The sequence below is a fragment of the Octopus bimaculoides genome, chromosome 2 (genome assembly GCF_046866305.1).
Source record: "Octopus bimaculoides isolate indiv1 chromosome 2, ASM4686630v1, whole genome shotgun sequence".
NCBI lineage: Eukaryota > Metazoa > Mollusca > Cephalopoda > Octopoda > Octopodidae > Octopus > Octopus bimaculoides.
Window position 1 is genome coordinate 11,189,363 of NC_142929.1, and position 24,786 is coordinate 11,214,148.

General features: G+C 34.2%; 1 long non-coding RNA gene across 1 annotated transcript; it reads left to right on the plus strand.

Annotated features, from left to right (window-relative positions):
- The first annotated feature begins 8,574 nt into the window (after positions 1–8,574).
- LOC149136868 (uncharacterized) lies at positions 8,575–22,502 on the plus strand. The gene is made up of 2 exons (XR_016237837.1): positions 8,575–8,800; positions 22,325–22,502. It is a non-coding gene; the product is annotated as an uncharacterized LOC149136868 (long non-coding RNA).
- Positions 22,503–24,786: the final 2,284 nt, after the last annotated feature.

Here is a 24,786-nt window from a genome sequence, read left to right on the forward strand (position 1 = left end):
TCTGTTTGGTCCACGACTGCAGTTCATATATATATAAATATATATGAAAAATAATTTACATTATTTACATTTGGCGGATATTTGTCCTCATCTTGTTTGTTGTTAACACAACGTTTCAGCTGATATGCCCTCCAGCCTTCATCAGGTGTCTTGGGGTAATTTCAGTCCTGGGTTCTCATTCCTAAGGTATTATTATTATTATTATTATTATTATTATTATTATTATTATTATTATTATTATTATTATTATTATTATTCAGGTCACTGCCTGGAATCGAACTCGGAATTTTGGGGTTAGTAACCCGCGCCTTTAACCACTACGCCATAACATCTAAAAATACCTTAGGAATGAGAACCCAGGTTCGAAATTTCCCCAAGACACCTGATGAAGGCTGGAGAGTATATCAGCCGAAACGTTATATTAACAACAAATAAGATGAGGACAAGTATCTGTCAAATATAATATACATAATTCCTATCTCTTAAATATAGAACTGTATGAAAAAATAATTATTTTTAAACAGATATAATTACAAAGGAAGAACACAAGAAACTATGAAAGTTATAACGTTATCGCCAAAACGAAACAACAGCGATAGTTGACGCTACATTTGAGAGAATACAAATTAAAATAGGAATGCTGTTGTCAAAAACAAAAGCAAGTGCAAAAAGATCGAGCTCTTGGAAAATTTTCAGGAAGCATGCAACTCGACAACTGATAAAAAAAAAAATCAAAAGGCTGATAACCCTAAGAATCAATATATTTCAGAGAAGCGAATAAAAAGTTCTTTAGAAGACTTCATCCATTACACGATAGGAAATTGGAAAACAAAGTAAATTCATTCTGAAAACGAACGTTAAATTTCTCGCTCAAACGCAACAAGCAACTCACTGAAATACGGTCAGGCTTACGTTTGCATTACCTTACACGTTCCTTAAAGTGAGCTGTGCTGGATTGCTTCAAAAATCCGATATACACGGACTTGTTAAAAATCTTTCTACGCATATATAATTGCAAATAAAATTTCCGTAAACATCAGCACGTACACACATGGAGATATTGTCAATCTGTCTTCGTACAGTATACTATTCCTTTGACCAAATAATTGACAGTGATAGGCAGTTGACAGTGCATATAATCATATATAAGAAAGTGAATATTATTATCTGAGAGCTTTTTTAACATTTAAGTTTTAAAGGGAAGTAGTAAAATGTTCACAAGAAACGCTAACTTTTTATGTAATTCGGTTGAAGATCTTACGTTAGCCAAGTCCCTAAGGAACTTCCGTGAGACGAAACTGTGGATTATCTTATGCCAGACTTTATATTAAAATTGAAACTTAAATTAAACCATACAATTTTCCTGGTTCTACTTCTCCTCCTATTAATAGTCCATCTAGAACTATCTCCTTTTTTTCTCTCCTTGTTTCTTTCTGTGTTCCTTTCTGTGGAAGAGCATAGACTCGAAACGTTAAAGACTTTTTCACTTCCCGAGCGCTTTACTAATACATCTGTTTGTTGTCTACACCACCTGTCTTCGTCTTTTGTTTTTTTTTTGTGAATTCTCCCTATATATATATCGAGGGGAGCAACGTCAAACTCTCTCATCCACCAAATGTCACACATCAGAGGAGGTTTAGTGAAAGTGTAGTAAAGTGAAACTAAGAAAACAGGAATAAATATATACATACATATATATATATATATATATATATATATATATATATATATATATATATATATATATATATATATACCGCCAAATTCCACTCAGTGGCCACATAGACTCTTGCGCCAGAAACAAAAACCCTAAATTCATTATATTCCCTTTCTATCAATGTAAAGACAGAATCTCCACACAAGAAAGAATCAACAAGGAGAATCTTTTCATAGAGAAATTCCAACCTTTTCTTAACACACACACCCCTCAGTGACCTTATTTCTCTATGAACAGACACAAACTTCCTGTTGGGGAAAAAAAGAGTTCATAACTCTAACTAAAAACACTTGTCTCCCCTTACACATACTTCCTGTTTTGACACCACATTTCCTGCTTAACACAAACTTTTAACCCTTTTTTTAAACCTAACAAAACTCTCAACTCTCATGCATCCTTATTTTTCCTACCAATTTATACATGAACTACTATTGAACTACAAAAGCTCAAAGACAATATAATGTATGGGTATATTTATTTTTTTATATATTATTGTTTTATATATTATTTTCTTCATTTTGTACTTTTTTGTACTTCTTTGTAAAAAAACATTTTCATTCTCCTTCTTCTTGATAATTTGCTTCATCGCAATGAAAACCGGTTAGAAAAAATCTTTATTAAATTATGCTTCCAGTTCAGCATTCTGGCTTTTTTCCATTTTCCTATATATATATATATATATATATATATATATATATATATATATATATATATATATATATATATATATATATATATATGTATATATATATATATATACGAGGGTGAGTCAAAAAGTAATGCCATTTTGTTTAGGACAGGCATAATTACCAACACAGGAACATGTATCATACATCAAAATGAAGCTGGTCCTCTGTGGATCACATCCCTACTTCTCAACATAGTCACCGTTTCTCTCATTAGCAATGTTCCACTTTCGTATGAGAGCATGTATACCTGCCCCGTAAAATTCTGTTGACTGTTGTTTGAGCCACTTCTTCACTACAGTTTTCACTTCCTCGTCACTGGACTATCACTGTCACAGGTCTATCATCTCTTCGGCCCCATGAAAAAGGGTTTGAGAGGCAAACATTATTCCAGTGTATATGTATATATGTGTATGTGTGTGTATATGTTTGTGTGTCTGTGTTTGTCCCCTCACCATCACTTGACAACTGATGCTGGCGTGTTTACGTCCCCGTAACTTAGAGGTTCGTCAAAAGGGAGCGATAAAATAAGTACTAGGCTTACAAAGAATAAGTCCTGGGGTCGATTTGCTCGACTAAAGGCGGTGCTCCAGCATGGCCACAGTCAAATGACTGAAACGAATAAAAGAATAGAAGAATAGAAGAATACTGAAATTGAATACTAAATTATGCTTGGAAGATGGTTAGAGTATTTTCTAATAGAGAAGGCTTTCTCATTTGACTTCCAGTAAGTACCGCATTTAATAGTTTCTAAGTGTTCAGTTTCCATGTTAAACCCACATCACCGAAAAAATTGATATCTAACTGAATGAACTTACTTCTGTTATTAAACCATTTGATAAACGATGTACTATTGTCACATATGAGAGGGACTATGGAGATTTCCTTTTTCCTTTATGTAAAATCGTATTTAATATACGTGTACCAAGTACTCTTACTTGTTCTTTCGGGCTTAATAAATCTATATTTAAAGCAATTACGTTAGCAACGAACTAGAAGAATGAGTACTAAATCCTAGAAGAGTGGATAAACAATTCTTTTTAATAGAATTTTGTTTTTTACTTCTCTTATTGAAAAATGCTGATCTTTGTCAGTAGGAAACCTTTGATATCAGAGGCGCAACGAAATTACAGTAACACATACACACATATATTGTATTATATGTGCTTATGCTTATATGCGTATAAGCATACAAATGCAAACAAGTAGGAAAAATAAGAAAGAGGGAGGAATAAATTCAAAACGTTGGTCTCTGCGTTTCAGCAAGAAATACTTCATTCTTTTTTTTTTTTCAGAACGAATTTGCTTTGAATCAGAATTACTGAATTCTTGCAGACACGCATCAGTGCTCTTGCTAGTTTGTTGACTTTTTACTTCCTAATGGATTAAGTACTTTAAGGTATTTTTTGAACTACTCACCGAAATGTATTGAATCTTAACGTTACTTGTCTTTTCAACTGTTCTTTTTCATGTGTTGTTATGTTGCCTGATTACTGGCTGTTTTTCAGTGCTCTAACTCGATAAATCTTTAGGCTTGTATTTGTTTTTCTGGACGAATGTTTCACTTAACTTGCATTCTGTCCGAATTCTACTGTAACATTTTAGGTTTTTTCTAATTCCATTAACTCCCGGTTCAGTAAAACTCCATTTTATATTTTTTCATCCAATACAATTTCTTGAAATGTGATATCAGTTGTTTCCGTTGTATCGGTTAGCCACGACGTTACATTTCACATCATTTGTGTTCCCCTCTGCTATTGTACTTGTATTTCTTTCAAATTGTTTTATTTCATAAAAGATAATTTTAAATAACTTAATGTTAAATCACACTTTATATTTACATCCAAAGTCTGCTTCCTCATCTGCATCAAACTCTTGTTTAATACAGGTAGATGCAGCCGTTTTCTTTCATTTCGTTTTTTTTTTTTTAATCTTTGTGGACCTTCAAAATTTATTTGTAAAAGTGTCTGTATGCGCGTGTTTCTCTGCACGTGTTTTTACGTATATGCATAAATCTTATGGACATATACCTACTGATATATGTGAGTATTTGTATATTCCAACGTAATTTTAGATATACGTGTCTATGTATATAAATGTATGTATGTATGTATGTATGTATGTATGTATGCATGACATTGTTCAGTTTTATTTCAAGATTTCTTGCCAATAGAGAGAGCCGGTTTCTAACCTAGATTCGAGGCTCCTTCGTTGGAATTTCAACATCAACAACAGGGTATTTTTGTTTGTATGTGTGTATTTACGTATGTATGTATGTATGTATGTATGTATGTATGTATGTATGTATGTATGCATGCATGTATGTATGTATGTATGTATGTATGTATACATGTATGTATGCAGATTTGTATGTTTTGCTTTATGTATGTACTTTCATGCATATAGCTGCATATCTAGACATGTTCATATATATTTAAATGATAAACTTCTGTAAAGTTTTACAGATTTTTACAGTTTCAGTAACGGATTTGATCTGTAGTCTTCGAATTAGCTTTTTCGTTTTTGGTTTTGAGAAGCCTAATATCTAAAGATTGGTATTAAAAATCCTAAGACCCCCCCAATAATTACAGGTATAAAACTGAACTTGTAATCTGAATAGAATAACTGCAGATTTTTCAATAGTTCAGCGTAGATATTCTCTTTTTCATTGAGCTTATGTATATATGTATGCATGTATGCATGCATGTATGTATGTATGTATGCATGTATGTATGTATGTATGTATGTATGTATATATGTATGTATATATGTATGTATGTACGTATAAGTAAGTATTGTGTAAAATGTCATTGGATAAATATGCAGACGTACAGATTAATTTGAATGTCGTCGGTACAGATCGACGATATCGACTAATCCCCTACTCTTGAAATTACTGGCCCTATACCTAAATTTAAAAATAAAAACATTATAAACAAGAGCACTCAGAGAGCGCAAACCTCCGCCAAGGCAACACCAACGTCCTCTCAACGATTAGCAGGAGATGATTTTTAAAATGAGAATATCTGAAATAAACTCGATTGCTCTCACAAACGAGAATACTAAAAAATGAATCCGATCGCTCTCAAAAATTAAGTAAAAAAAAATCAGAAAAATAATCCAGAATCCTTTTCCAGTATTGGATCGATCCCAAAATCTAATCAGTCCGTGCCAGTCACGAGGCCAAACATCCCTGAAAGTTTCATCCGAATCCATCCATCGGTTCTTGAAATATCTTGTCCACGGACAACAAACAAACAAACCTCCGCTAAAGCGGAGGTAATGAAGGGTGTTGAATTGACAGAATTGTTTGGTTCGAAAAAAGAAATTCCGTAAGTTCTCTAATAATGCCCCTTCATATTGGTTTCAAATTTTGGAAAAAGGCCAGCATTGGAGTCGATTAAATCGATCCCAATTCGTACTTATTTTATAGACCACAAAAGGAAAAGTCGACCTTGGCTGCATTTGAACTCTGAACATAAAGACGGACAGAATACCGCTAAGCATTTTCCCAGCATGCTAACGTCTCTGCCAGCTCGCTGCCCTCGTGTGCCTTTATATTCTAGGTTTAGATCACATCAAGACCAGCCTTGCCTTTCAGCCTTTCTTGGTCAATGAATTAGTGCATCATTCAAATATTGGAGTTGATATAATCGATAATACACTTCTCCAAAAAAATCTGTGGCTTTCACCCGACGTTGATAATTAATAATAGGAAGGAATTTGCCGCGAAGAGTCACCATGTAAATTAAAATTGGACGTTATATAAAAGTTCCAGTTAGAGGACCACTTGTAACGTCTCATATCACTTAATATTGCTGTCGTGGTTGTTATTGTTGTTGTTGTTGTTGTTGTTGATGATGATGATGATGATGATGATGATGATGATGATGACGGCGGTGGCAGCGACGATGGTATTAAGATATGAATATTTTAATATATTTATGAAAGAAAAAAAACTAAAATTTCTAAACTTATTTCAGAATAAGTTTCAGTCGATATCTTTTGACAGAGTGCTACACACTCCATTACTTAGTATTAAACAGTAAATAATTCCTTTTTCATATGAATAATTCATAGACTGTTTTTGAATGAATGAATTTAATAAAAAGAACAGTTCAGAATGGAACGACGGTTCACTGGCGATTTATTCTGAAATAATCTATTCCTAGCTGCTTAACGATTTTTTTTTTTAACATAAGGAAATATTACTATTGATTATTTGATATACCTAACAAAGCGAAGATAAATTTCTTAGCTACCGGACATAATATCCAATGGGGAAGAAAAGCGTAGCTTTTGCGTTGGTTCATCGATATCATCATATGAATAATATTTTTTTTTAAAAGTACTAGTATCTCGATTCCTTGCATAGAATAATTGTAAAAAAGTTCCTTTGAATAAATCAAAACTGGTCATAAAGTCACTGCCCATCTCTCTGTTTTACACTTATTATAGCGGTCACTACACTCGCTGCTATAATCACTATTATAACATTTGATGTAGTCAAATAATTTTATGGATTGAACACCGCTCTAAGGACCGCGCTAATTATTCACCAGACATGTAATCACTAAAAGCTGCGAATAAAGCAGAATTTTAATTTCATTTTCAGATGTTACACTTGCTAGAATTCATTAGTTTCCATAACAATAATCGATCAATAAAAGATATTGTAGCGTGTCTATAGCAACAATCTGATATGGGTATAACATAATATCGTTCTATCAACTGGGCGGAGACGTTGGGATAAATGTAATGTTTTCTGATGTAATAGAGTGATTAAAGTAAAGAAATACGCAGGAAACCTCTAATGGATTAACTGCTTCAGTTACAACATTTTATCTGTCATAGGTTAAATTGACGGGTATGTCAGCTTGAACTATCGACCATCGACCAGATAGAAACATTTTGCTGTAACCGCTGTTCAATCTTATAGACATGTGTCTTTATTCAACTGTAAATATGATTCAGTTTGAACATAGATCAAAACTAGAACAAAAAGATAATGATTAATTTACATAGTGGACGTGGCAGAAATAAAATGCTATAACTAGCAAAAAATGTATAAAACATACATTTCGGTTAAGAAGAAGGAAACGACATGATCTACATAGCGAAGATTTTTTTTTTTTTCTTGAAAAATTATGTTTTGATTCACCTAAACTATTATTATGTGGAGACACATATGCGTTGGACTCATGATGGCAAGATTGTGATTTCCATTCCTGGACTAGTCGATGCATTGTATTCTTGAGCAAGACACTTCATTTCACATTACTCTAGTCTACTCAGCCGGCAAGAATGAGTAATCCTGCGGTGTCTCGTCCAGGGAGAAATATGTGCACCAGAGAAACCGGACCTATGTACCTTACAGAGTAATGTGGAAGAGCAAAGAATTATTATATTGAATTTAATTTAAATGGATGACTTTTCTGAAGTTTGTTCAACATTTCATGCTTTATAAAATAAGTAGCAATCAAGTACTAGAGATCGATACAATCAGTTTTACAGATCCAAAAGATCTGAGGTTTTTTATCTCTTTAAAAATTAATATTTTAAGCTCCAGTGAAACGTAATGAAACATCAGGAACCACTGAGCACCTGGTAAAATTTCCCGAAGTGCCAAGGCACAGTCAATAGACATATATAGTCCTACGCTTCCTTTACTGATAATCAACATACATCATCGAAAAAAAAATCTTCAGTCTTAAGAAACATTAAATCTTACAATTTCTGGTTATTTCTCTTAATATCCGCTTATCTATAACAATTTTATACTATGTGGTGGTCTATTGTGTTATCTGCATATCTATAACTGCCTGATAACCTTCGCTCTCTCGTAACAACTGCATATCCAGAAGTTGACCATTAATCCCAAACCCTAGCAAAACCTTCCACAGTATGTCTTTATGCCTCATCGAGGTCTACAAAGCAAGGATACAATTCTTGGCAATATCTTCGCGATTTTTCGAAGGCCTGCTCAGATGTTTTGTGTTCGGAAAAATGGTACTAAGACGAAAGCTTTTAACGTGGGTGAACGACTTTGACAGGGGTACGTACTGTCACCTTTCCTTTTCATAACTTTCATGAACCGGATTGACATGCGCAACCGCAGCGGAAGTGACATCATAATCGGTTGGTGTAGGATCGGTGGTATGATATTTGCAGACATGTTGCTACTTGGATCATCAAAAGGTGATCTTTAGCATGCACTGAAAGGGTTCACTGTCAAGTGCTGCAGGGCAGGGATGAGAATTAGTGTTGCGAAGACTGAGACATTGTTCCTCTCAGGAAAGTCTTCCAATGCACTCCACGCGTTAGTGGAACAGAAGTATTCACGAACGATTGGAAGCAAGAAACTGAATTGGATAAAAGAATTGCAGGCGCTTGCACGGTAATATGTTCCCTTCTTCGCATATTGCTCTGAAATGTGTTCCCTTTTTCGCACCACTATAATGTTCCTTCACTTCCTCTAAGCCGGGAGCGTATGCATCCTCTTCCAACCCTACAATATACATCCCTTCTTCTTTAGTCTTACAGTGTACACCCTCTTCCCCTGGCCGTAGAATGTGTGCGTCAGTCTCCCATTCCCTCAAAGTGTGCACCTTTTTCAAAGCCCTACACTATGTGTCCCTCTCCAGTTGTTTATAACAACTTCCCCCAGCTATCATCATCTTTCTACTGATAAATGCAGTAGAAACAATTGTAATTATCTTTCAAACAAAATAAAATCTATAGTCTCTATGATCACCAAATGAATCTGTCTTTTCGCAAAATTGAAAGTATTCCATACTAAATCTTTTGGCCAGTTATAAAACCATTCTGCATTCTTGTCTGCAAAGGCCAACCAACTTTTGTTCTTCATCCTGTATTCTAGTATGATCTTATCCTCTCGTTATTCCTAAGCTTTTGCTGTTTTAGTTGGATTAAGAAATTTTGTCTAAGCTGTTTAGAATTTGTATGACATCCTAAGATTTGTATCGCTCGAAGCGATAACAGTTTGCTTAATGTGTGACTCGGCCAGGACATCTTAATGCATTTAATAATAAAATATCCTATGTTCGATTAGCTGAAGATATTGACATTGCTCAAGAGTAATGCTTTCTTCATATTCCAATAGAAATTTCTGTTGCATCTAATATGGCTTAACAACCGTTAAAGTAAACCTATGAAAAATTAATGCTATGAATGTAGTCACGTAAATTTCGGGAACCAAGTCATTGGGGATATTTTAGGCTAATAATTATTACAAACTGAGAGCAATGATGGTAAAAGAAATAACAAAAAATATAGTAGCGTGGAAGGTGTTTATAAGCCATTTAAAATAACACACAAAATCCGTTAGATTCACTTCAACATTTAAATTTAATTTACCAAAATATTTTCGTCGCTTTGAGACCGCGACCTGTTCACTGACAAAATTCTGTGCAGCACAGAATTTTGTCAGTGAACAGGTCGCGATCTCAAAGCGACGAAAATATTTTGACAAATTAAATTTAAATGTTGAAGTGAATCTAACGGATTTTGTGTGTTATTTTAAACGGCTTATAAACACCTTCCACGCTGCAATTGTTTTCGTTCCAGCACACGATCTCAGATCAGGTCACTTGCTATGCAAGTACATCTCCGTAAAAAATATAGTTTTTTTGAGAAAAGTGATCGAATAATATAAACAAGTCTTAAGGATTTACAAGGAGTGTGTCCTTTCTCAAGGTATTGATGTTAAATGACACCAGACCGACTTAATCTTTCATCCTCTCAGATTGAAAAAAAAATTAAACCACGGAAATACCTGAAGTTGATTTTTTTTCTGTTTGTATTGTTCATTTACATATCATTGGTCAAGATTTGATGTAATAAAGAAATATGACAACTTTGATATAATGGTTTCTGATTGAGGACGCAGCCAAGAGTTTTGAGAGGAAGTGTTAGGCGATCCCATCAGCCACAATACTTGATTGGTAATTTATTTTGTCGACCCTCGAAGAATATAAGGTAAAATTGACCTCGACGGAATTTGAACTTAGAATAAATACGGAAATATATTTCCTCCGACTCTCTGACGGTTCCGGTGACTCGTAACCTTTACAAATTCAACATAACAACTAGATTACTTAAACATACTAATTTTATGCCGACATTATCCTGGGGTCTGAGAGTGCATCTTTTGCTGAATTTTGGAACGTATTTTGGAACCAGGACTTTTCATCTGAGGTTAAAATCCCTTTTAGCTTATTTCTATGTATGTATCCTGGTTTTGATTCCTCTTCTTTCATTGTTCTTTCTTTTTAAATATTGGTTTCAAATTTCGTCACAAGGCCAGCAAGTCAGGGTAAGGGTTAAGCCGAATACATCGACCCCCCCCCCCCCACCGCTCAACTAGTACTTATTTTATCGACTCCAAAAGCATGAACAACAAAGTCGACCTCGGTGGAATTCGAACTTCGAACATAAAAACGGATGAAATACCGCAAAACATTTTGTCCGATACGCTAACAATTCTGCCGCCTTCTTTCTTTTAAATATTATCGACACATTGCTTAACATCTTGCAATTTATGAATCAGTGCATTCATAACCAGTTATCTCATAAACTAGAAATAATTCACTTTAAGTAAATATATATGCTTATATCGTTATATAAACAATCTGGATTCCTGCTCCAAACTCCAGTTACTTCAAGTTTTAACCACTTTTTTACTAAACTAACTCGAAAGTAGTTACATTCTCGCACATTCACAGAGAACCAAATACAATACCTTCTCATATATATTTTTTGCCTCAATATTTAATCTTATCGTTCATTCATTTACTGATTTCCATACGGACGTCTTCCATGTATGATTTGACAATTATTCATTAGATGTTACAACGAGCCACTAAGGTGGCATGTACGTACTTGCATGGCCTGCTAAAAATAGAAGTTAAATCTTCCTCAAATCACACGCTACTGACTTAAAAGTGGAAAAGATATAAAATTAATCCTATACATCTAAAAATACAAGATGGTCACGGCTGGAATGTCTTTGAGCATAAATTAGTTTCGTCAGAATTGAAATGGAGCTAAACGACAAGAATAAGTGGTCAGATCCAATGCTGCCATTATTGATTTTAGCTCAAAATCAGACTTATGATCAAAGGCTACATCTTATTTTTCATGCTTAATGTATTTAATATATTATCGACGTCTCTTTTTTTTAACTCGTTATGATGAGATTTAAGGGAGATTTGATTATTATTTCCAGCAGCCATCTTATTTTTTTGTATGACGTTTTCGATATACAAACTTTATGCTTACCATACAATAAAGAATGTATTATAGGAAATATTTTCCCCTCTGGAAATATATTCTATACATATAATTCTATTTCCTGGGAAGTCGTATATGAGATGTTCTGGTAAGTCTTACCTTGTATACTATAGTTCTATTCATCTCTTAACTTCTTTAAGCAGGAACAAAACTCTCTGCCAAAGAGCCATCTAGTTTATATTCTATTCAGATTAAGAATGTATTCCGATAATACTAGATCTATTGGTTTCTTGGGAGTGCTTTCTTTTCCAACCAATGGTAGACATCAATCTTACAAAGAATATATTTCCTCTCATACATATAATTTAATAATATTTGCTATAGATAAGAAGCTACGATCAAGCGGCTTCGTTGCATTCATTTTGCGGAAAATAGCACCGTCTTTTCTACTGATTTATTTCGAACCAACAGGTCCCTATGTGAGTACACTCTTTGCTAGAGATAACAACTAAATTTTTCTCAAATTGCACTCCACTATCTTTTATCTTTTACTTGTTTCAGTCATTAGACTGCGGCCATGTTGGAGCACCGCCTCGAGGAATTTTCAGTCGAATAAATTTACTCCAGTACTTATTTTTTTAAAGCTTAATAGTTATTGTATTGGTCTCTTAATCGCTAATTTACGGGGACGTAAATGTGTATGTGTGTGTGTGTTGTTGTTTGTGTGTGTGTGTGTGTGTGTGTGTGTGTGTGTATACGATGGGCTTCTTTTACTTCCGTTTACTAAATCCACTCACAAGGCTATATTAGAAGACACTTGCCCAAGATTTGACACGGTGGGGCTGAACCTCGAACCATGTGATTTGCAAGCAAACACCTTACCACACACCTGTCCAAATGAAATTAAAAAAACACATTGGATTTGGTGTTCTGGACATTCCATCATATTTTTTGAGATGTTTTAATCATAAAATTGTTGCGAATTTAGTATCCTTGCTTTAAAAACATCGACACCGTTTAAACTTCAAAATCAAGTTTAATAAAATTCTCATTTATTTATTGTATTACTATTTGCGTTGAACCCCACTTTTGATTTAACACCCTATGATCCTTAATTATATAAGTGATAATCACTTATTTTATCTGATAAATTCAATACTCATACCACCTCATTTGGCTTATTATCGAAGCTGTTACAAAGTAGATTACTTCTTTGGCAAAGTGTAAAACGTTTTTAAATTCCTATGCCATGGAAACCAGAACTTACCATATTTTATTTGATTATTTGTTATGATATAGAAATTAAATATTCATTATCCATGATACAGGGTCTTTCGAAAAGTTTTAGATCATCTGAGATGTAAATATCTGAGGAACTACATAATCTAGACAAATGAAAATAAACAGGCTTAACGTTGAGTGAAATAAGATTTATTGATCAAAAGGAAAAACATAAAACATTAAACATACCGATAAAATCTGATACCATTTGAGCGAGAAGTAGCAGCATTTCGTCCGTCTTTGCGTTCTGAATTCAAATGCCGCCGGGTAGATTTTGCTATTCATAATTTCGAGGACGATAAATAAAAAGTACCAGTTGAACACTGGAGTTGATGTAATTGACTAACCTTTTTCTCCGAAGTTTTGCCAAAATTTGAAACTAATATATCAAACTTCTCCATATCTTAGTTTTCACTTACACAATTTAATCCTGAAACTATCGTTATATAATCAAAAACTTAATTATATCTCTCTTTCTATAAAATAGTTGAAATTGTATATTTGGTTAGTCATGTTCAAATTCCGCCGAGGTCAACTTTACATTCCATCTTCTTGCGGCCGTTGAAATCAGTACCAGTCATGTACTGTGATCGATATAAACAACTACCCCTACCCCTCTTCAAAAATTTGAGGCCTTGTGCCTGTAGCAGAAAAAATACATTTGGAAAAACATGAAGACTACAACCTCCCATTTGGTCTTACCTACAAATCTGGGATCGTTTTTACAGTGCTGTTTATTCGAATTTAACGGTTAACGCTTCAAAAATCGATGTTACACATTTGTAATCAAGTCGATTGAGAATAAATGCTACAATATTCTTAATTAACATTGGTCATTAAATACAAGAATACCAGCACAAAAATATATGCATAAAATTTAACTTGGATATAGCTAAGTTCGCTTATTTTTCAACATTGTGTCTGCAACGTTCCTGCTTTTTAGATTTACTGCAAACAAATTAATTGTTCATTAAAAAGGAAAATCTGTGCTTAATTCTAAAGTTTAAAAACATTTAGCGCTACGTCACCGCAATTTAGAATCCCTATGGGCAAAAGCGTTCTACCGTATCCATCTCATCTTTTTTCCTTTTTTTGTGTGTGCGTGTGTGTGTGTGTGCGTGCGTGCGTGTGTGTGTGTGTGTGTGTGTGTGTGTGTGTGTGTGTGTGTGTGTGTGTGTGTTGCAGGCATAGCGTAATTTCAAATATATTTTTCGTTTAAAGAAAATTACATTTTGTTATCTCGATGAGAAAAATGTTTATTGTAAATTAACAAGCTACACGCCATTTCCGAGTAATGATTAGATCGGTAAGTTACTCCGATCATTCTGGTAGTTGGTTTCAGCAATTCAGTTCTTTACTTCTTTTATTGGTTTCATCGATCTTATCGACTGAAGTAATTATTTCAGTTTGATACTGAATTGATAAATTCAATAAGTTACACATAAATTTGACTCTGATTTAAACACACACACACACACACACACACACACACACACACACACACACACAAATACAGATATATAGACAGACAGAAAAAATTTGAAAATACGTCAAACTATTCTAATATATATATATATATATATATATATATATATATATATATATATATATATATATATATATATATATATATATATATATATATATATATATATATATATATATTGTGTAATTACAAGTTTAACTATTAACATAAATGGAGAATAATTTTATTCTGTGTTTATATGTATGAAAAATTAAAAAATAATGACGATACGTTTTCACAGGGTAAATGTGTATGTATCATGCATATATATATAGATATATATACATACATATACATATATATATGTGTGTGTGTGTGTTTTGAGGTAACTTCTCAAAGTAGATATCAACCAAATTTCACTCTCTCTCCATTTTTCTCTCTTTCACTCTCTCTCTCTATCGCTCTTTGTCTTCTCTCTCTCTCTCTCTCTCTCTCTCTCTCCCTCTCTCTATCTATCTATCTCTATCTCTCCCTCTGGTACATCCGAAGCTATAATTGAAGAAGACACTTGCTGAAGGTGTTGTGCATTGTGATCAAACCCACGGGGTCGTGAAAGGAACTTCTTGGTACAGAGACATATCTGTGCCAATGCAAAGAGAGGATTCAAGAATCAATTGCATGAACCAAATGTTGTTACAGGAACCAGCTGACTGCCTGATACCGAATGAAGTCTACCACGAAGCGGAAAATTGTGAAAGAGTTGTTCATGAGTCGGGTAGATCACTTCACAACATTTTTCCAGTTCTCTGTGCTCTGCGTTCAAATTCCGCCCAGACCAATTTTGTATTTCATCCCTTCAAGGTGCATAAAAGACGAAACGAATGAAGTACTCGGGAAGAGTTGACTCTATCTCTCTTTCTCACTCTCTCTCCCTCCCTCTCGCTCTCTTACTCTCCCTGTGTATCTCTCTCTCTGTTTCTCTTTCTCCCTCTTTCTCCCTCTTTCTCTCTCCCCCTTGCTCTCTCTCACTTCCTCTCACTCTCTCTTTCTCTTTCTCTTTCGCTCTTTCTCCCTCCCTCTTTCTCTCTCTCCTACTCTCCCCCTGTGCGTGTGTGTCTCTCTTTGTTTCTCTTTCTCCCTCCTTCACTCTCCTACTCTCCCTCTGTGTGTGTGTATCTCTCTTTGTTTCTCTTTCTCCCTCTTTCTCTCTCTCCCCTTGTTCTCTCGTTCTTGCTCTCACTCTCTCTCTCTCTCTCTCTCTCTCTCACTGAACCAGCTACCCAAAGTTGCCAAGGAATTCTTTAATCTTTTAGCCACCACTCTATCAACCCGGCAAGCAAACGCAACCGTCTGCCTTCCTCTTAGAAATGATTCTGGACAGCACCAAAAATGTAAATACAATGACTAAAAAATATACTTGCAAATCTAAAACTCTGCTTTATGAATTTTCTAATTCAGAGTTACAAAAAATGATAACAAATATGTAATTTGACACAATTCAACATAGTAGGTTTTATTTTTAGACTGCAAAACTTTTACATATGTAATTCCATTTTTATTATCTTACATTGACAGTGGTGAACAATAGCACCATTGATTCCAGGTTTCCAGTTACTCAATCATTGATTCAGTTGTATTTTTGACGGTGAACGTGACAAAAGTATTTATGCAACGCGGTGAAGAACAAGTCTCGTAAGAGACTTCGTTTGAGAGTCACTGGATTTTTTGTTTTCCCGCTGGTGTTTGCATCCTATGCACCTGCGAAAGTTCCATGTACGAAAACACACATACATATATGTACATATTTTCTATTTTCTCTCCCTGTTTATTTTTGTGTTCCTTTCTGTCGAATAACGTAGGCTCGAAAGGTAAAAGATTTTCTCACTTCCCGAGCGTTAAATTAATACATCTGTTTCTTGTTTACACACCCGTCTTCGTCTTGTTTTTTTGTAAATTCTCACTACATATATATATATAAATGTGTGTGTGTGTGTGTGTGTGTGTGGTATGGAATTGGGAAGACCATGGTTTGAATGAGTACTCGATACACATGTTAGAAAGAGACGATGTGCTTTTTAGTCGTAAAAGGACTTACGGGGAACTCATCGGTTTCAGCGTATCTAGGGACATTTATGTACATATGTGTGTGTGAGAGAGAGAGAGGGGGAGATAAAGAGAAAGAGAGAGGGAGCCAGTCAGATAGATAGACAGACAGACAGAGATCATTTCGATGGGTTTTCACAGTTCCATGCTACAATTCTCAACTCAAAAATTGAGACTACAAAAGAAAGCATTTTACTCATAGTGCCGTCCAGAACATAGCGCAGAACCATGTGGAGCCAAGCAAACTTTGTAACCACAGAGAAATTCCTGTGTCCTGACAATACGAAAAATTCACAAAGATTCAATTAGAAACAGTTTTCTTACTAAACATCGAATTAGGAATTTATCAATTGCTGATTTGTTTCATTTACAAGTTCGAACAATTTCGCTAATATATATGTGTGCGTGTGCACGCGCGCGTCTTTATACGTGTTGATATTTGAAAACTCATTGGGTCTTTATAGCAACATCCAATTACATAGCAAAACCTCTAAGAGATAATTTCGGTGCAATTCTAAATTAATAAGTCAATTTTCCAACATAAATAAAAATGCTCGATCAAAGCAATTTATTGGAAATAGAATATCGTCTGTTGTCTTTGCCTCGAGAATAGAAAAATGATGGGCGTTTTAATGGAAGTGCCCTAAGCGCTGCTGCTGATTGTCACTGCACTGAAAGCTGATAAAATGTTACGTTGTATGATTATAAAATGATTAAGCCTATTTAATTGTATGTAAGCCGAACCAATATAGCAAGTAATTAAAGACACAGTTGCACATATGGCTAATATTATATTTTCAGAGAAATAAGATTGGCCTCTAACCTATATTAGCGTTCCAGCATTGATAGTATGAGATTACTGAAACTGATGGGGGTTTTTTGTGTTGATCTCAATAGCAGTAGTTGAATAATTAAGGACGTACGGAAGATACGGCAGGTCAAATGAAATAAAATGTGCGATAAATGATTACCACATTGTAAAGATAATCTTCTGTCTAAATTAAGAAGTTTATAACAAAGTTCAGAAATAAGGTAATGAATAATATATATATATATATATACGTGTGTATATATATATGTGTATGTACGATATATAAATCTAACCAGTTCAATGACAACTAATTTCAAAGCGTTTGAATAAGAATTCATCATCATAGTCAACATCACCATCATTGTTATTGTTCGATAGTTTCAGGTTCCTACAGCATCGCTTTCTATTGCATCACCTGCTTTATCTCCGTGTTCCTGAAGAGTGTGCAGCATTGTGTGTGTTCTTGTTTCGTTGGTGTTGTTATTGTATTTGCATCAGTTTGTTATGTTATGAGATTTCGCTTGAGTCGCTTGTTTTGTTAGTGTTTGTATTGCGTGCTGTGTGTATAATATGCGTTGTGTTAATGGCAACGAGCTGGCAGAAACGTTAGCGCGCCCGGCGAAATGCTTCGCTGCATTTCGTCAGCCGCTACGTTCTGAGTTCAAATTCCGCCGAGGTCGACTTTGCCTTTCATCCTTTCGGGGTCGATAAAGTAAGCACCAGTTACGCACTGGGGTCGATGTAATCGACTTAATCCCTTTGTCTGTTCTTGTTTGTCCCCTCTATATTTAGCCCCTTGTGGGCAATAAAGAAATAAGAAAGGTTAGCGCGCCGGGCAAAATGCTTAGCGGTATTTCATGTGTCTTTACGTTCTGAGTTCAAATTCCGCCTAAGTCGACTTTGATTTTCATCTTTCGGGGTCGATAAAATAAGTACCAGTTGATCACTGGGTCGATGTAATCTATTTATTCCCTCCCCCGAAATTACTGGCCTTGTGCCAAAACTTGAAACCATTATTATTATTATTATTATTATTATTATTATTATTATTGAGTGAGAAAGCAGTGTATGCCATCAAAGTGACACCCGGGTAAAATATACGAAGCCAAATATACCCATCATGACTACCTGTCTGATAAAGGTACACCGGACACATGCATCACAACCATATGTGCGCGACATGGTGATCTCATATCAAGATAAACAGCGCATCACCTTGAAGGTGGGACCCAGTTAGAATTTTCTTCAGGTCAAGTAGCCCATCCCGCTCAAAATTTTCCAGAATAATGTTTGTTTTAAGTATGATGAACAAAACACCCATGTTTTCAGGGATGAATTCTTCAAACCCCAAAGAATTCCTCTCAGCACATGGCTATGATGCTCCCCCACTACTTCTGCTCGTGATCAGAGATGCACATATCCTCAGCTACTAAGAGACATGCTCAACTGGTTAAGGTCAAGCAACTGACAAGCAAATCTGTGGTATTGAGCAGAATATATGCTGTAGCCCAGCTTTTATACCAAGACAAAACGATGTACATGATAACGCTTCCAATCAGTTAAGATCAGAAGCCATGAGAGCCACTGCCTGGTACCGCATCATTATTGTTGTTGTTGTTGTTATTATTACTGCTGTTGTTATTATTATTATTTCCGCCTAGGCCGACTTTGTCTTTCATCCTTCCAGGGTCGATAAAATAAGTAACGGTTGAGTACTGGGTCGGACGTAATCGACTTACCCCACTCTCCTAAAATCGCTGGCCTTGTGTCAAAACATGAAACTGTTATTATTACGATAAAGTGGTGAGTAAGACGGATCCTTAGAATGTGGGACAAAATACCTGGTGGTGTTTCTTCCAGATCTTTACGATCTGAGCTCAATTCCTGTTGGAATCAACTTAGAGTCGATAAAATTAAGTACCTATCAAGCACTTGGTCAATAATATCAACTATTTCCTCTCCCCACAAAATTACAGGCCTTGTGTCTAGAATAGAAAGATTTATTATTATTGCCTTCATCATTATTAGTATTACGTTTTTAGCTACTCTACGTATTTCTTTTAGCTCTACCAAATGGTGGATTTTTACCTAATGAAACTAGATGGAAAGACATTTTTAAAGAGGAACTTCCAGATAGAGAGACAATGCAAATTTAATTGATTGCATTAATTCTTACGCGTTTGGATTTTTTTTAAATAACAAAAAATACTTCAATTTGCGACAGAGTAATTTTTCTCTTCTGGTAGTCGTAAACAAACAAAGCAGTATTTAAAAGCATCAAAAAAATTTCGCATGAAGACAAGTCTGTTTTTTTGCAGACAACAGACAGAAGCAAAAAGAAAAATGTATTTATGTTGCAAGTAACAAATAAGAATTTCCTGGCATAAAACAATTCTGAAGATTTTTAAAGATTCGATTAATGATAACAAGAGCGGCATTAGACCCCCGCGTAAATTTCGAGAGAGTGAATCCTAAGTCTGGATTATCCTTCGGAGAAAAAGTCTGCTTGGAAAAGCTGCGTGATAAAGTACGATGGACCAATACCTTTGCCCCTTATTGAACAACGTTAAAGAGAAAATAATTTACCTCTGCATAGATATTATGATTTTTATCACGCTTAGCAAAGAGTAATTACCAGAGATTTTGATAAACGTATGGAATAGCATATGCTCAGTCGCTTGAGACAGATACAATGGAACAATATGCGTAATTATTCAAAGCAAAAGATAGAATTTAAGAAAAAAAGACAGACATAGCTAGTGCGTTACACAACTGCCTACAAACCAGTGTCACAATACTGATGGAGAGCAGACACCACAAGAGTCAAAGTAAGAGATATTTATTAGTGACGACATTCATCTTTGGTGTGTCTTCATTTTTCTGATGCAAAAACGGGCAGATTGTAAACGTCGAAACAGACAAACCAACATATGATTGGATGGAGACCATAGAGAAATTGCAGAACTGTTCCCTGTTGAGAGTACAGGAAAATGCAATGAGATAAATGATACGGAGTAGATATCCTATGAAGGGATGCTGAAAACTTCTTGGCTTTGAGCAAAAGAAAATACAGGAGGATCAGTTAATTATGATTTTATTCAACACATTTCCCTCTCAAATTCACACACTTATTGCAGCGGTCCTTCAGCTTTTCTAAGCCCTGTAAAAGAACTCAGATGGTTGGGCGTCCAACCAGGCCTTTCGCGACACCCTTAAAGCCAGGAACATATTACGCTTATATCAATAAGATCCTCTTGAGGGTTTCCTGCCCTGAGTAACTAGAAAACAGAGACAGTAACGGAACCAATAGATGTTGCATATATTATCTTATTCAGCCTTATGATAATGACATAGCGTCTGTTTTATAAATTACAAGTTTCTCAGGTTGCAGGTTGTATTTTTTATTGTTGAGAATTTCTTACTTTGGTCCATTGAAAGATATTCTGTTCTTTGCCATTATTGAATTATTTCTGTCTTTAGATTGTTATGGTTTCCTATTCTTAATTTTTCTTTCATTTCTCTTCATTTATAGTTTTGTTCAAGTTATTTTTTGTTAGTTATACTCTGTAGATGTTCTAAGATTTCGGTCTGTTTGGTTTTGTACTTACTAGTTCTATCTGCGTTATTTACTTTCTCAATGGTATTTCTGTGAGTCCATTTTTTTTTTCTGTTTTGTTACTTTGGTTTTATAGTCTTTCTTTCTTCCTTTTAAATCTTCTATTTACGTTAATGATATTTCTTTCATTTTGAGAGCATATCTTTTTTAAGTTTACTATTCTTCTGAGGCTTTGTGTTACATTTAAATTCAAATTTCATACAAGTACATTGTCGTAGTTTAGGGGGCGGTCGAAAGTCGCCAAACAGAAACATATTTCCCTCGAATCCATTCATGAATTTTCTATTTGTTTTATTTGCAAGACTTGAAGAATAAATTCCGGCGCTTTGTTAAGATTGATATCATATTTGTCCAGATACCGACTTATATGCTTTGGGCGATGTCAAGTTCTGCACGCATGCGCCATTTATCATTCAAAGCGCTCGTTCCCCCTTTTCTTCACTTTAAGTTGAACGATACGTTATATATTTGTATAATGTGTAATTGTTTTATACTGTGGTGAAGAACGGAATCAATTTACACGTGGTGTTAGATTGAATATCATGAACGTGTGTGTTACATTAATCATTCGTGGTTATCAGCAATAAATTTTACAAGTGCTGCGCACGCAGTTTTCCTTCAATATTTTCGATATTTATTTCTATTTAATGATGTTTTTCAATTACTGGATATTTTCCTGGGCAGTCAAGCAATTTGTTCATGATAAATGTCAAGTACTGGGGGTGGTTATGATTGACTAACGCCTTCCACTAAATTCATTATAGCCATGTACCTACAGTAGAGAGTTGATGTCCATAGATCAGCGAGGAAAGAGCGATTAGAAGAATTGATGAGGTTTCTTCACTCTGAGGAGAAAAGAGCCTTAACAGGTCAACTTTGGATCCCTTCCAGCTTTGGATCCTTTTACGATAACTCAAATAAATAGCATCTAAGTATTTTTTTGTCAATCAACTTGACTACATCCGCAACCAAACTGGATAACTTTATAAGGCGGCGAGCTGGCAGAAAAGTTAGCACGCCGGGAAAAATGCTTCGCGACATTTCATCCGTCCTTACGTTCTGAGTTCAAATGCCACCGGGGTCGACTTTGCCTTTCATCCTTCGGGGTCGATAAAATAAGTGCCAGTTGAGGACCGGGTTCGATATAATCAACATATGCCCTCTCCGAATTTGCTGACCTGGAACCAAAATTTTAAACCATTATTGTAGTTGTTGCTGTTATACGTTAATTGTTATTCTCTGCAGTCTTGCCAATCAGTATTTTTTCTGACATTCTCACCTTATCAAAGAAATCTGTTATTTCCAACAGAACTGAGACATTATCATTCATCAAATTATGAGTTGTTCTTTATTATAAATATCTTTTAATAGAGAATATTTTTACTTATTTCAGAGAACAAGATATGAAAGTCGAGTTTATTACCCATTTTCCAAAATCAAGGCAACAAAATCAGGATAAATCAAGCGAAACATGTATGAGAATTGAAACAGAGACACGTACTTAGCTCGAAGAGCGAGCGCTTAACAAAAGGGGGATCACGTGTTCTATTTCATATTGTTTATTTTTATTTTCAAAATCAATATCACTTTCTAAGTATTTGAAAGACTTTTATTATTTTACTGAAAGTCGAAAGTGAATAACTGTGTGTTACATGAAGAGACACATCAATGTATCCCCAAGTAATAATAATAATAATAATAATAATAATAATAATAATAATAATAATAATAATAATAATAACAATAACAACAACAACAACAACAACAACAACAATAACAATAATAATAATAATAATAATAATAATAATAATAATAATAATATTTCTACATAACTTCATTTGATTTTGTAAATTAACGATCTGGTGTGTTTACTTTTTTGGCCTGTACACTGAATTCTTTTGCCCCAGGTGTCAGGAAGACACTTGCCAAGAAATGGAAATGAATATAAAAGAAGAAAAACTAATAACAACAACAACAACACCATCAGAAATGTGAAAGGGTTAAACTCTTCTACATTAAAATCAACATGGCTGAAATTCCCTCTAGTATATCAATCGATAAATATATTCTGAAAAAAATACATAGAAAATGTGATTTCTAATTTTTTAGATTAAAATGAAATATTACATTAGATGCACTTAGCATTGGTAGCAACAGGGCCTTTACATTATTGCTGGCGAAAAAAACTTACTTTGCAACGATTAAATCCATAGAGCGTCTCTGCAAGGGAGAGCGTATAGAAAACTTAGCATTTAGAGATCAATAAAATTTAATGGAAATTTGAAGCATCTAAAAAAAAGACTATACTAAAATATTCGTTCTTTGTAAGTTTTCAAAATGGTCTTTATTCTGATCTGTAATGACTGCTAAAATACTCGTTCTTTAACTCTAATGAAGACGAATACACAAAAAGGTATAAAGAAGCAATCATAACAGATAGTTTACAGTGTTACTGCAGCAATATTTAAAACGAATTTTTATTTTGTAAACTCTTGTGTGTAGTTTATACATATATGATTATATTATGTGTCGCGAAATTTTCAAACTGCATTTAATTATTTTAATATATGAAACATAAATTCTATTACCAAATACAATCCTATATATCGTTAGATAAAAGACGTGTTCTATAAGTGAAACATTGCTTTCTGGTTGAAATTACTAAGATGTTTTTCTAATTTTAAACTTTTACCATTGATAAACAAAAAATATTGTTGAAACTAGTTTGGTATATATGTAAAAAATGTATTTTAAACATTCACGAGGTTTTGAAATTTAGGTGCATTTTCAACAACACATTTTCCTATATATATATATATATAAATAACGTGAATTAAAGCGTCTTGCTCAAGAACACAACTCGTCGTCGGCAATCGAACTTATGACTTTACTATCGTGAGCCGTACACCCCTAACCCCTAACAAGCCTTCACTCTCCAATGATATCGTCAGTAGCTTGTAGCATGGGTTGTTGAGAATTCTCCTTTTTTCCTAACATATGTATGTTTGTTAGGATTAAGTAACGCGTAATAAATATTTACTGGTGAAAATACTCGATTTCTTATATATATATATATATATATATATATATATATATATATATATATATATATATATATATATATATATATATATACAAGGCTTCACTGTAACTTTAAGTTTGGCCTCGTGTGGCGTATTTAAACAATGTGAATATACCTTGAGAGGATTATATCAAAATGTAGGATTACTATGTTTCGCTAATTATAACCATATATTCTGGATAGAATTTTGAAAGACGCAGACATTTTCATCAAAACCTTAAGCATAGCTATAACCTTAGAAGTTAACATTAATATGTCATCTTCGTAGATGTTACTCTTAATTTAAGTAATGGTCTCTACAACCGATATAGAAAACCTACCGAATCATTAAAGTCATGTTAATAAATAGTCTAACCACACAAGATCAATAACAAAGAGCTTAGTTAAGAACTTTTCTCTTAGAATATCCAAGGTTTCCGCTAATGAGCACCATTTTAATGACCATTTCTCGCATTATAACGCGGCATTACTTAGATGAAGGTTTCTAACTATTTTCTGATAACGTTGAGATAACCGAAATTTATGTAGAAAAATGGTTGTACAATACGCCTCACGTAATTTAAAAGTAGTAAACTCAATGACTAACGAATATTGTTTTTCATTATAATAAGCATTTCCTTTCGACACAAATTTCTCTATCAGCACCATAAATTTTTTATTTGAAATGCTGTGATCCTATCCTACTCCACTACACCTTAGTTTCATCTAACCTGACTAAATTAAACCAAAATAGATTTAGTGATGGCAGTTACAGCTATTTTACTATATATTGT